At 39.0% G+C, this 13998-nt stretch overlaps 1 long non-coding RNA gene across 1 annotated transcript; it reads right to left on the bottom strand.

Moving 5' to 3' along the window:
- Nucleotides 1–11788: 11788 nt before the first annotated feature.
- On the bottom strand, nt 11789–12938 carry LOC108708661. Its single transcript, XR_001934507.2, has 3 exons — nt 12846–12938; nt 12568–12714; nt 11789–12224 (listed from the first exon to the last, which is right to left on the bottom strand). It is a non-coding gene; the product is annotated as an uncharacterized LOC108708661 (long non-coding RNA).
- Nucleotides 12939–13998: the final 1060 nt, after the last annotated feature.

Here is a 13998-nt window from a genome sequence, read left to right on the forward strand (position 1 = left end):
TTTTTGTTGAATAGGTCCGTTATAAAGTGACATGCTACAGGATTTTGTTGTACCTTTCTCTTTATATCAGATTTCTGTTCCCCTATACTTTCTTTAGCCTGTCTAGTAGTTTGACCAATGTACATCAGGCTGCATGGACACTTTATTGCATAGACTACAAATGTTGACAGGCATGTATAGTACCCTTTGATCTTAAATGTAGTACCCTTATGCGGGTAGGGTTGCCACCTTTTTAAAAAAAATTTACCAGCCAGTGATGGGGGGCGGTAATGCTGTGACGTAAAAAGGGGCGGGTCACAGGTAAATGGGCGGGTGGTGACGTGAAAAGGGGCGGGGTCACGTGCAGCGTGATGCAAAATGTGGCGGGCCCCATTGCAAGAGGGGCAGAAGACGAAGGAGGGGTAAGTTTCAGCCGGAGGGCCAAGGGCTTTTGTTATAGGTATTACAAATTACCGGCAGCTACATTGCCGGTAAATTTGTAATACCGGCCCCGGCCCTGGCAGGTATTTTACCGGCTAGGCCGGTAAAATACCGGCCGGGTGGCAACCCTATATGCGGGTGATATAGCCTATACAGGCGAAACGTACGTCAGGCGTTTGCTCTATCAAACATTCTAAGGGTGGGGAGGAGGCACTCTGGAGGGTTGGCTGAATGGTGGCAGCAGTTTCCCTCTAATAACGGAGGTAGCGTTGGAAAGACCGGTGATGTTGTTACCAGCACTCGCACAGACTTAATTTTGGGCTTTGCCCGTTTCCAATTTTCGGTGTTGCATTTGCACTAGCGATAGGTAATAGACCACACTTACTTAGGTGCCTCTGAGAGGACAAAGCGCCAGTTACTCTATGCACACCGTATTGGAAACATATATGTCTGTATAATACTGCAAGGTACAGTACACTGGGTCTGTCCTCCGTTAGTATGCACTACCTTTGGTTATTTAACCCATTGTGTTCATGTCCAAACTTTTGTTGTTGCTTTAACACAAGACATAGGGCATAGGCCATACCTACTTAGGTGCCTCTGAGAGGACAAAGTGTCAGTTTACTTTCCTTGCACACCATTTTGGAATTAACACTTGTGCGATACTTCAAGGTCCAGCATACAATGGGAGCTACCTAATTTATTTTACTATAGACACCCTCCTGCTCCCCACCCCAACTCATACTACTATCAGAGGGCATATAGGCTGATGTAAGGATCTAGGTGGGACCAGTATTTTTATTACTCAGATATACTGCAATACTTACATCTGTGAAACCAGATCGGGATACATCATATTTTTAAATTTTTTTTATATTTCATTAAATCCCTCTTTTGATTTTAAATGAGCTATTAAATGTTATGTTTTATTGAGTGATTCCTCACTCAACTGTTGCGAACTGTTGCTTATGTAATTAGCACCCCTTACACTATTGCACTTTATTAACTCTTTATAGTTTATCACAAGATATAATAATGACAACACATCAAAGTGTGGACACAATGCATTTATTTTGAATGAATTTATTTGCACTCCTCAAAAACATCCTTTAAGGCATTAATTATTCCTTTCATGGTTTCCAAGTTACACACAATCTAATTATATTTATTAATAAGGCTGTGCGACCTTGTTAGCTCTTCTTTGCAGTTCCTTTCTTTTTGGTACAAATTGATATATAGTATCACCCTAAATGCAACTATTGCAATGCTTACAAGCAAGGCATGGATAAGTACCATTCCTTGTACCACAGAGTGTGTTCTGTCTCAACATCTTCCCTGCTCCAACATCTGCTCGCATTAATTTATCCCTAATGGATTGTGCCCTCCTAAATGACAATAAAGGTGGGTTTTGAAAAACAGGTATCCCTTGGCAGGCAACTTTTAATAAGCGGATCTCTACCTGATATGCCCACATTGAGGTGGGCGACACCTGGCTGATCCGATTGTGGGCCCAACAATCAGATCAGAATGGAGGCCATACCGGTGGTCGGATCTTGGGACCACATCAATGAACAGATGCTGACATCATCCGACGGGATTTTTTACCCTGCCGATCAACATCTGCCCAATTTTCAGCCAGATATAGAACAGGGACGCCCGTCAGATGGCCCCGCACACGGGCCAATAAGCTGCCGACTCGGCTTGTCGGCAGCTTTTATTGGCCCGTGTATGGGGGCCTTAAGATCTGCAAACACATCTGCAGAATTATTGGCCAGTAACCCATAAGGCAGGGACACTCCCAGAAAATATGGAGAAGCGTGCCAATTCCAGATTTGCACCTCCAACATATATTGCTTGCTGCTGGGTAGATCAGTTTCAATCTGCACGGTGTGTAATACCATCTGCTTAGTATTTTATAATTTAGTTCTTGGATCTTACAACACCTAGAACTAAACAGTAAATTGGTTGCCCCTTTTTCTATGTACTTCCTCTGATATGTCTTGCCCTAGTTCATGTTCTCAGGCCCTTCCAAAAGGCAGGCGTTTCTCCTCACCCATTGTACCAAGCATGTCATATATGAAAGATATCATATGTTTTGGAGGGGTATTGCTATTGCAGAGGCTTTCAGATGGGGTGAGATGTCTTCCCAGCTTGTCACTGCCATCAAGGTACTTGGTAAATGTTTAAGTTGATAGTATTGAAGTTCTTGAAGTTCTTCTTAGGCCTGCCTAAGTAGATCTAAGTCAACTAGCTGCCCTTTCTTAATTGATTTCAGGTATTTGAATACTTCTAATCCCAAAGAACAAGTACAGTAATAATATAATTCAATAATACCTTGCTAGTAAGGGTAATTGCCCTGGTAAAGTGAACAATTGTGTTTGACTGAGTATTTAAGTTCAAATGCAGCAACAGGAGAGGGTTAAGTCACCAGAGAAGCTGCAGAAATGAAAGCAATAGAATTCCCAGAAGTGTAGCTGGATATGTGGGAGGAACATGTGGGAAGTTATTTTAATAATGCCTCCATTAAAAGAAAAAGTGAAAGTGTTTTCCAATCCCCTCACAAATAATAATGGAATTAGCCAGTGAAGAGGGGTATATTCCACAGAATAATAATCTTTGCTAAACACACCTGAATATTTTCTATTTTTAGTAGGTTTTTTCTGCAGTGTTCTGGCAACTGCAGAAAAAAAATTGTGAATAATTGAATCTGGTAATAAAAAACATGTTGTATATGTATTTATGTCAACAGAAAAGTGCAAAATACAGCTACATGGACAGTCACTAACATGCTTGTACAAAAAATCCTATAAATATTAATTTAAAATAATGTAATACAACCCAATGATAACATCATTTGTAAAATGAACAGAAACACAGGAATAAAAGAGTAGAAGGAGAGCAGGTAAGGGGCAAAAAATAGGACAACAGCAAAAGGCTCCACTGAGTTTCCCATACCATCAAGAGGCTCATCTCATTCTAAAATGACTCCATCATTTAATTGTATGGGAATGGCACCTGTTATCTGGAATGCCCAGATCTGCATAAGGAATCTTTCCATAATTTGGATCTACATACCTTAAGTCTAAAAAATCATTTAAACATTAAATAAACCCAATAGGATTGTTTTGCCTCCAATAAGGATTAATCACATCTTAGTTGGGAAGTTACTGTTTTGAATTATTTCAGATATGGAAGACGGCCTTCCTGTAATTCAGAGCATTCTCAATAATGGGTTTTGGGATAATGTATCCTGTACCTGTATAACAAAGGAGGATCTGTAGACATTTGTTTCATAGTCAACTGTCCATAGTGAATAATTGGGGGGATTCAGGTGATTCCATAGTCACAATAGACACAATTGCTTGGTCTGCAATGTTAGAGATGTTCTGCACTAGTAACAATTACATATTACATAAACAATTTAATATTACAATATATATACAATTATATGGGTTTAACCAATAATATTCTGCCACCTCTCACCACAATGAAACAATGTGGAATACATGAGCAATGAAGGAACCACATCTCGGGCAGGTATTAAGTGTTATCGAATTTATCTTAAAAAACCAATGAAAGATACACTCTATGGCGTGTCTGGATGGATCAATCAACCTCGTGCTAGGAATAAATTGATATCCTCAGTCGTGTATTTTAATACATGGAATTACTTTGTGCCCTGTTGTTGGGCTTTAGGCTCCATCTATGTAGCCCATAGCACCAATCAGCAGGTAGAATTTACTAGTCACCTGCTTAAGTATCCTATTAGTTTCTATGGGTTACTCTTGGGCAAACTTAGTACCTTATATTACATATGGAGGTTTAATATGGGGGTTTAAGTCTAACTTTATCCCACTAGTGGGGGTTGATGAGTGCTGGGGATTGGGCCCAATGCACAACTTGATCAGCAGGAGCAAAGAAGACAGGGCACAAGGGATATCCTGGTCTTATTTATGTTTCCAAATGAGATAGAGAAGATATATTATAAGTGGTCAGTCCTTGGGCTCACAGATCACAGTAGAATTCCATTATTCAGAAGACAAAGCAGGAGATGAAACCCATCTTGGCCAACACACACTAAAAGTAGTGCTATTCTACAGAATCAATGGTTTTCTAATTTTTTATAGATTTTTCACGAACCTGTGCTTTAATTTCATCACACTGTTTTACTTAAAAAAAGCAGGTCACTATTATCCGCCCCTTGCCAACCACATCAAGGATTACTATTACCTGTGATTTTTATTTAAATTTGTGATGTGCAGGTTGACCTGAAACCTGTGGTTGACCATCGGTTGGGCAGATTAGGGTTGAAATTTGGCCAACCATTGTGGGTTAGGGTTGAGTGTGGGTCAGATTGAGAACCAGAAGTGCACACAGAAGTAGAGTACAGAGTGAGAAGATGTGGGTACGGCTTGGGAGCGGGTCCTACAATGGCAACTTTTGCAGGTGCAGGTTAAGGTTTTGCAGATTAGGGTCGGGTGCTGGTTGAGTTTTTCCCTGATACACAAATTGCTAATTTTAATATATGCAATACCGAGTATACGGGTGGATTGCACAAAATATTTTTCAGCTAAAGCTGGAATATGTATAATTGTAACTATTCTCAGAAGTATTGGAAATACACCATGCACCAAGACTGGGCACCATGCAGCCAAGGTTTAGTCTAAAATTATAATGATTTTAAATACACAACAGAGATACAGTAAGTGCTCATTTACATCTACAAGTGCAGTAAGCAAAGTACAACGTTCAAGGGCATTTGCAATATTTTTTTTACCATAAGGCAACATTTTCCCCCAGGAATCCAGAGTTGTTGTCACAATGTGGCATTGCTCCTGATGTAATTGCGGCCAAAAAAACACAATTGCGCTTGCACTTTGCTGAAAAAAGGTTTTCCAAATCTGTTTGGGTCATTTACAGTGTTCACCATGAAAGTTACAGGTGCATCTGATTCTTTAGACACAAGTGCACTGCACCTACTGACACAAGGCATTGAGGGAACAATGGGTCAATAGGTGCAACTGTGCTCAATTCAGAACAGCGCAACTGTATGGAAGTGCATAGAGCGCATTTTGATGCAATGCTTTGCTTAAGATGGACAGAAAGCTAGGTTAAAGGGGTTGTTCACCTTTCAGTTAACTTTTAGTATATATAGAATGGCTAATTCTAAGCAACTTTTCAATAGGTCTTTAATGTTTATTTTTTATAGTTTTTTAATTATTTGCCTTTTTCTCCTGACTCTTTCAAGATTTAAAATGGGGGGTCACTGACCCATGCTCTGTAAGGCTACAAAAGTATTATTATTGCTACTTTTTATTGCTCACGTTTCTAATAATATTCCAGTGTCTTATTTAAATCAATGCATGGTTGCTATGGTAATTTGGACCACAGCAACCAGATTGCTGGAATAGCAACCCAGAGAGCTGCTGAATAAAAAGCTAAATAACTCAAAAACCACAAATAATGAAAAAAATGAAAACTAAATGCAATTTGTCTCAGAATATCATTTTCTACATCATACAACCCCTTTAACTACTTGCTACCTAGGGTTGTGAGTTAACACGCCCACTCCTGTGATAGTCGTTACATGAAAATGTGATGTTAAACATTTGTCACAAATTAGTGTTTACACATGAATAGTTCAGCAACAGCTGAAATACAATGGAGACAAATACAGTAACAACACAATACCATTGCTTGCTTAATGCAGTAACCTTTTTATGACCACAGTGCACTTCTGTTTCATTGATCCCATTCACATGACCGTCTCAATAAGCCTTAATCAAGTACATAGAAATTAAGAGTGGAAATAAAATATTACACTTTGCCCAAGAGAATAGAGTTAATTATAAAATGTACTTGCTTGGTATTGGTACAAACTCACACTTTCAACCTGTCCCGTGCGTAAGATGCAAATGATAAATGGCCCTGTGTCTTGAAGGATTCTCTTATGCTGAATGAATCATTGATTTTATTAAAAGCTATGATAAATGCACCCTGCATTGCACGGATGGGAAAATGGAAATGAGGAATATTACTCATGTCACTCAGTGCCTGGGATCACACATAAGGACAGTGAGGCCCAGTGATACTGGTCAGCTTTCTCTCTGGGATGTTTGTACAAGTGGGAGGGACAGACTGGGAAGTGGCCTTTTATTAATCTTAATCAGTGGTGTAACTAGATGTTACTGGGTCCAACAACAAATTAAGTTTAGGGTCCCCAACATATCCAGAGGTTGAAATGTTTTACTAATATATGTTGAAATTGAGCATTATTTGAACCGCATGGGGCCCCTATACCGCCTGGGCCCCCTACAGCTGCAGGGTCTGCTTCCTCTGTAGTTACACCCATGATATCTAGTATAGGTCAATCTAAAAACAACTGGACTTGCTGAGTAATCAATGAAGACGTTTCACTACTCATCCGAGCAGCTTCTTCAGTTCAACTGACTGGTGTGGGAAGTTCTCGGCATATAAACTCTTCCACTAATCCATTTACAATGGCACATTGTAACTCTTCAAAGAGGTGACATCTGAAGAAACTCACAGAGGTGTTGATTCTGTGTAGTTGTGATAGGATTATCCAATGTGTCATGCAACTCCTAGATACAGGTGTTACTTGTGAGAGTTGCATGAATGGATGTGTGAAGTGTTCTGAATCCGCCGGGGTACAGATGTTAGAACAGCATTGTATGTAGCAGACAGGTGGTGTCGAAGGCCCCCACCTCTGTTCAGAGATGGTCTCTCCACCTTGACATGAATCGCCTCTTTCACGCCTCGTTCAAACCAGCGGTCTTCTTTATCCAAGATTTGGACCTTGCTGTCTTCAAAGGAGTGTCCCTTGTCTTTTAAGTGTAGAAAGACAGCTGAGTTTTGCCCTGTAGAGTTCTCCCTCCTGTGCTGAGCCATTCGCTTGGAGAGCATTTGTTTTGTCTCCCCGATGTATAGATCTGTGCATTCCTCGCTACACTGGACTCCGTATACCACATTGCTTTGTTTTTCTTTTGGTGTTTGATCCTTTGGGTGTACCAGTTTTTGTCTCAGTGTGTTGCTAGGTTTGAAAAACACAGGGACATGGTGTTTGTTGAAAATCCTCCTGAGTTTCTCTGACACTCCAGCTACATATGGGATGACAAACGTCTTCATTGATTACTCAGCAAGTCCAGTTGTTTTTAGATTGACCTATACTAGATATACTATGACCTGGATGAATGAAAATCTTCATAGTCATCTTACACCCATGATCTTAATTATTTTCAAAGTGTAACCACTGTTTGATCATTCAGCCTTATTACAAAGTTTTAGTGATGGTTTGAATGTAGCGATAGGCGAAATTCGTGAAATGGCGGAAAATTAGCAAAACGCGAATTTTGACGCTTGTGTCAATTTTGAAGCTGGCGTTAAAGGCAGTTGCCTACTGAATAATGTTGACGCGTGACGGTTTTGACGTGAAAGACTACGCACGTCCAAAAAATTTTTGCCAACGGTGAATTTTCGCAAGGATTTTTGCGGAAATTCACTGCAAATTAGCGCCTAGCAAATGTATTCACCCATCAATATTTGAATGTTCTTTCTTCCTTTATTATGTTTGTTTACATCCACATATGTAAGTTCCTGAGTGAGTAGGAGATGGTTCCTTAGTTTCTGAGATGAGAGAATTGCTCTTGTATTTCTCTTTTGTTAAAATGTACCAACCCCATTCTTGAAACTACTCACTGTACCTGCCATTACAAGACCTTCAGGATAGGAATTCCAATATGTCCCTGTAAAATGTATTTTCCAGAATATTACATTTCCTTTTTACTAATTTCAAGAAATACCCAATGTGCAGTGTAAATATTGTGCAAAGGCTTCCAGAGAGTTCCTTTATAGCCCCCAATATATTTATACACAGGGATCATATACCCCTTAAAGGAGAACTAAAGTCTAATTAAAGAAGAAGGTATAAATGTTGTACATGTATATGTTTTGAGCTTCTGTACCAGCCCAATGCAACCACAGTCCTTTAGAAGTAAAGATCTGTGTCTCCAAAGATGCCCCAGTAGCTCCCCATCTTCTTTTCTGCTGATTCACTGCACATGCTCTGTGCTGCTATCACTTACTGAGCTTAGGGGACCACTCACAATATACAGTACACATAGAACACATAGAACATAAATGTCACAAAATAAGGTTAGAAATTAATACAGATAATTACTACATGGCAGCACAGAAACCAGTGCAATTAGCATCAGAATTTAATAATCAGCCCTGTAGCATCATCTTATATTACAGACCAACCTCATTTTCTGCTTGATAATTTGCGACGACCCCTAATCTTAGCTTCTCAACAGCTGCTCAGAGCCCACTGAGCATGTGAATGTCACAGAGAATTTCCAAGATGGTGACCCCCTGTGACAAGTTTGAAGTCCTGGATTATTGCTGCTATTGAGAAGATGAAAGTTAAGGCTGGTGCAATCAATTCAGTTTATAAAATATGGCATTTTTAGCTATATTGCTTTTTAGGGTTTAGTTCTCCTTTAAGCTAATCTTGTCTATGTAATGAGCACGAGCCACAGTGGTGTCTCAGGGGACACTGGTTATAGCAATGCTAAGACTAAAGCAGGACTGATTATTGGAAATTGACATTTTATTGTAGCACAGGTAGATTGTAAGACAGGTAGGTAGGTAGGCAGGGTGAATAAAGCAAACAAATAAAAGGCAGGTTAAAGCAAGATAAAATCTACAACGAATTAAAAACGGATAATAGGCTCAGAGGCCAGGCAAGTTATAGGGGATATTGTTGCACTTATTTTAGGCTGGGGCCCCACCACAGACCAATGAAATAAGTAATGGTTGGGGGGATAACCAGCCAGGTAGACCAACAGCATGGCCAAACAGATAAACGGACAAACAGGTAATGGATGGGGGTCACCCTGAGGGACATAAAGGCAAGGAATAAAGATATTTCTATGCAAAACCCCAGTTCAGAAGCACAAAGGCAATGTCAGGGAAACCCAGAGCACAATGCTTCATTTCAAGACCAACCACAAGCTGCCCATTACCTGTACCACACTCATCCAAATCCAGTGTGTATAATTGAGATATTCCTTTTACATTATTATTATTAGTATCCTTCTCCAAAGATGTTTTTTTACCCAGATTCCAGCATAATGGAGAGTTGTGTGTGATGCATCTAAACACCCTTGCATTTTGATATGAATTGGAGGGAATGGCACTGAAACATTTGGATGCCATTATTTATTTTCTGCATCTGATTATTTAGTGCAAGCATGCTGCATGTATTGATGCCACTGTGGGAACCCTGAAGCTACTGCCAGATTGAAGGTGGTTGTACCTCCAAGGTTACCCTGTGTTAACTTGTGCACTTGTGTGTGATTTAGGAAAGAGGGACAAATGCAGAGGTGCGGGAAGTGCAAGAAGCATCTTTGTAAGCAAGTTATTTAATGAATGAAGAAAAATTTGAGCATGCGTCCAGTTTTTCATGGCTCCAACTGTGGTTCTTGTTGTACATGAGCCATCTGGTCTAGTACTAATAGAATACTGTTGCTCTATCATCAGCAAACACAAAGACATTGCTTTCAAAGTCTGCTTCTAAGTTATTCATAAATTGTAAGCTTTCAATACGGAACATATTTAACAAGTTTCGTACTGGATGAAGAATTCTAAATATACTAAATAGTTACCAATGTGAATATGTAGTATCATCAATATAACTATTGCTAGTGGGTAAAAGAACGACCCAACACTGAGAGAGAAACTAATAAACATTACTATCTGCACTTAAGTACCGACATGTGTTTCTGTGGTTTCTTTCTCAATCAACTGCATTATAAGAATGGTGCATTATTACGTTCGCAAAGCATATCAGGTAATTAAGGGATGAGGTATAGTTTGAGAGCATCCGATGTTTCTGCATCAGTTCAGGAACTTTATGTACTATGTAGCTGAAAGAAAAATAATTGATCTTGTGTATAATCACACTCTGCTTTACTATTATTAAAAACGTTTCACACCCAAATAAAGTACAAATGCTTCTCATTTCAAATAAAGCTGCACAAGTATCACTGACTTCCCTGCTCTTCTCTGATCATCTGAAGTCTCATCTGCCTACTAATCATGTCCCTCAAACAGGTCCAAGGGGCCTTCCAGCTCTGATCAGTTGCCACTTATATGCTTTGCCTTCACAGGCTTCTTTGAGAGCTATAACATTATTTTGTCAGTTGTTTAGATTTATTGTCCCTTGAGCCTTTTCTGTTGAAATAAAGAGTAGGGGATATTTACTGAACCTCTATAGGTTAGTGTAAGCGCACTAAGGAGCACTAAGTTTCTCCTTTAAAAATCACTTGCACCTGGGGTCTAGCTGTGCTCTGCACCTCTCACCGAATAAAATGGGGGTTATTTACCATGCAGAACACAGTGTCCAAAAAAAGATGCAATCTGCCATTTGATTTGCACTATGCACATTATATTCTGATGTTGTGGTATTGCTGCAGGTCTCTGTATTATGTTTCGGACCTGCTGCCGCTAGAATACAGTACTGACTGCATTAGTTCTGTTTTGATGAGGAATTGGATGAGAAAGGTACATACCTGTCCCCTAAACTGCAGCCCCTTGGCACTTCTTTCTGCACTGAGCATCAGATTTTGTTTCATATGACAATTGCAGAGAGTGGCATTCCCTGGGACATAAGTGCTTGGTGCACTCTTTTGCCCCTTAGCCCTCTAGCAACTGTGCCCTGGGGAATAATAATAAAGAATCTGGCGAGAGGTGGAAAGCAGATATTTGGCAAGTGCAAGGCCTCCCTGTCCTTACTGTCTGCCATGCAGCAGGTGCTAAGTGCAGGTTTACATTACAGCCTGTACCCACTGCTACTCTCTACCTAAATGAGGAGTAAGTCAGGGAAGGGGTAGGAAATTATTTGTACCTTGTACGCTGCCATTAGAGTTAAATTAGCCCCATTCCAACTAGAACATCAATTTAATGGCCACAGAGATCCCTGAATATCCCTTTTCAATCCAAAGAGCAGTCATTTAATGGAAACATCCATAGGGCCATTATGATCCATTTGTACAATCCATTCATCCGATAATCAATCAGTCTGAAAAGTAATCTTGAGACAAACATTAAAATACAGAATTCCATTTTTTCCATACTGTTTAAAATATACAAGTCTAATATAAAGGATATAAATTAGATTTGTATGTTAAGTCTGTAAGAAAAAAATGAATTTTGCCCTTTAAGCTGATTACACTGTGACTACTGAAATAAATAGCTGCTTGTTACCCACAGCGATGCTTGTGCTCATGTACGGCACCACTAATCATACAGAGTTAATCAAACTATGGTCCTTCATTTTGTTTGATAGTTTCCAGAGCAAATATGGGTTGGTTTTATTTACTCAGATCCTAAACCAAACATAGAGGGGACTATTTAGTAAAATTCAAGATTTGTGTTTTTTCCATGATTTGAAAGAGTCAAGAAAATATGATCTACATTTTTTTTAAAAGTTGTGGTTTTGTATTTCTATCAATTTAAAACAATCTTCAGAATTTTAACGAGAAAAATCTGACAGATCTAACCTGACCGAGGTTCTACAGGAGTCCGAGGGAGGTTCCATTTTTTTTTTAAATACAGCGCCATTCTACCTGTTTTCGGGGTGTTCAGGGCAGTGATTTATTGCCTCCCTATATTACTGTCCCACAATTAACGGCTCCTTACATCTGAATACTCAGCTCTTCAGAACTTAAATCATCAGAAGTCATTTCCTCTATCCTCTCATCAAGATGAGGAGGCACTAGAATCTGTTGGAACAAAAATAAAATAAATCAACAGAGGTAAACAAAGAAAAGCTTCCCTAAAAGTACATATATTTGTATTAAGTAATGAAAAACATTGTTCTCATAACGTGTAACTGTTGTTACAGTCTAATTTAATTTATAAACAGACCTTACAGTTATCTGTTCAAAGTTAAGGTTAAGTTATGATAAAATCTATATACTTTAAAGTACTAGTTTGATTTGTTATGCTCTAGTGATTTCTCTTATTTCAACCCTCCTGCTTAGTTATGTTGGGGCCTTGCTGCATTACTGCTTAAAAATATCTTAGATGAGTTTTAGAATATAGTGGGGAATATCTCTCACTTACCCTCAACTCCATTTTTATGTTGATAGTAGCCAGAGGATTAGGTGAACGCAAATTAAAACATCCTTCCACTGTGAGGTTTTCTGCCAACAGTAGGTCACAGATGGACATAGAGAAAGTGCCCAACCTCCCATGATGCACATCTTTTACCTGCAAAAATACTTTGTAAGTTTTCTCAGAAACAAACAAGGAAAAGAATCTGCAGAATAACAGCAAAAAAAAGCACCAGCTCTTCATGCAGAGCAGATTGGTGTAGAAACATAAGCCAGTGTTAAACTCACCTCAATGTGCAATTCATCCTCATAAGGGTTCTGTATTGGAAAATGGATTGTCTTGTTCCACACCGGGTCCTTATCATATCTGATGGCCTAAAAAAAAGAAAGAAAAATAGAATTAAAAAGGTATAAATTGGTTTAAGCTACAGTCAAGGGATGAATTTAGAATCTGAAAAGCTTTAAAATTCGAATTCAAAAAGACCAACCAAAATTAAGTCGAAGTTTTTTTTTTGGCAGAATAAGTTAGTTTTCGATTGAATACGTCCGTAATAGCGCATTCGATCAAATTTTTTTCAAATCTAATTTGAAATATTCCCTAGTCGAAGTACACAAAAAATAGCTTGAAATTCGTTTATTTTATTTATTTTTTTTTTAATTCGAAAATTCACCTCGACCTTTGATAAATCTGCCCCTAAGATGAATGTGGCTGTGTCCCCATTACTGTCCTAAGATGTGCATTGGAAGGCACCTGTGCAAAACAATGGTTTGGCCTCCCAGTTCTTCCTTAGTTCTTTAGAAAAAACAATAATTGCTCCTATGTAGTGATGGGCAAATTTATTCGGCAGGCGCAAATTCACGGCGAATAAATTCGCAAATTTACTGTGAAATTTATTTATAAAGTACAACCTATGCTGCAGTTCTGTACAACACACAGGTGTGTGCATCATGCGTACAGCTGATACAGGTATGGGATCTGTTATCCGTAAACTAGTTATCCAGAAAGCTCAGAATTACGCAATGGCTGTCTCCGATGGACTCCATTTTATCCAAATAATCCAAATTTTTAAAAATTATTTCCATTTTCTCTATATTAATAAAACAGTAGCCTGTACTTGATCCAAACTAAGATATAATTAATCCTTATTGGAAGCAACACCAGCCTATTGGGTTAATATAATGTTTTAATAATTATCTAGTAGACTTAAAATATGAAGAGTCAAGTTATGGAAAGATCTGTTATTTCGGAAAACCCCAGCTCCTGAGTATTCTGGATAACAGGTCCCATACTTGTATACCACTATAGGAGGTACAGAAGGCACAAGCTCATTAGAGCCTACCTTTCCAAAGTTGTCACCTGCTTGCAATGCTACATTCACACATTTTGTAAGGGCGACTATTAAACAAGTGGTTTACATTGAGGGTTATCTACTAGGAGCCT

This window comes from Xenopus laevis, chromosome 2L (genome assembly GCF_017654675.1).
Source record: "Xenopus laevis strain J_2021 chromosome 2L, Xenopus_laevis_v10.1, whole genome shotgun sequence".
Taxonomy (NCBI): Eukaryota; Metazoa; Chordata; class Amphibia; order Anura; family Pipidae; genus Xenopus; species Xenopus laevis.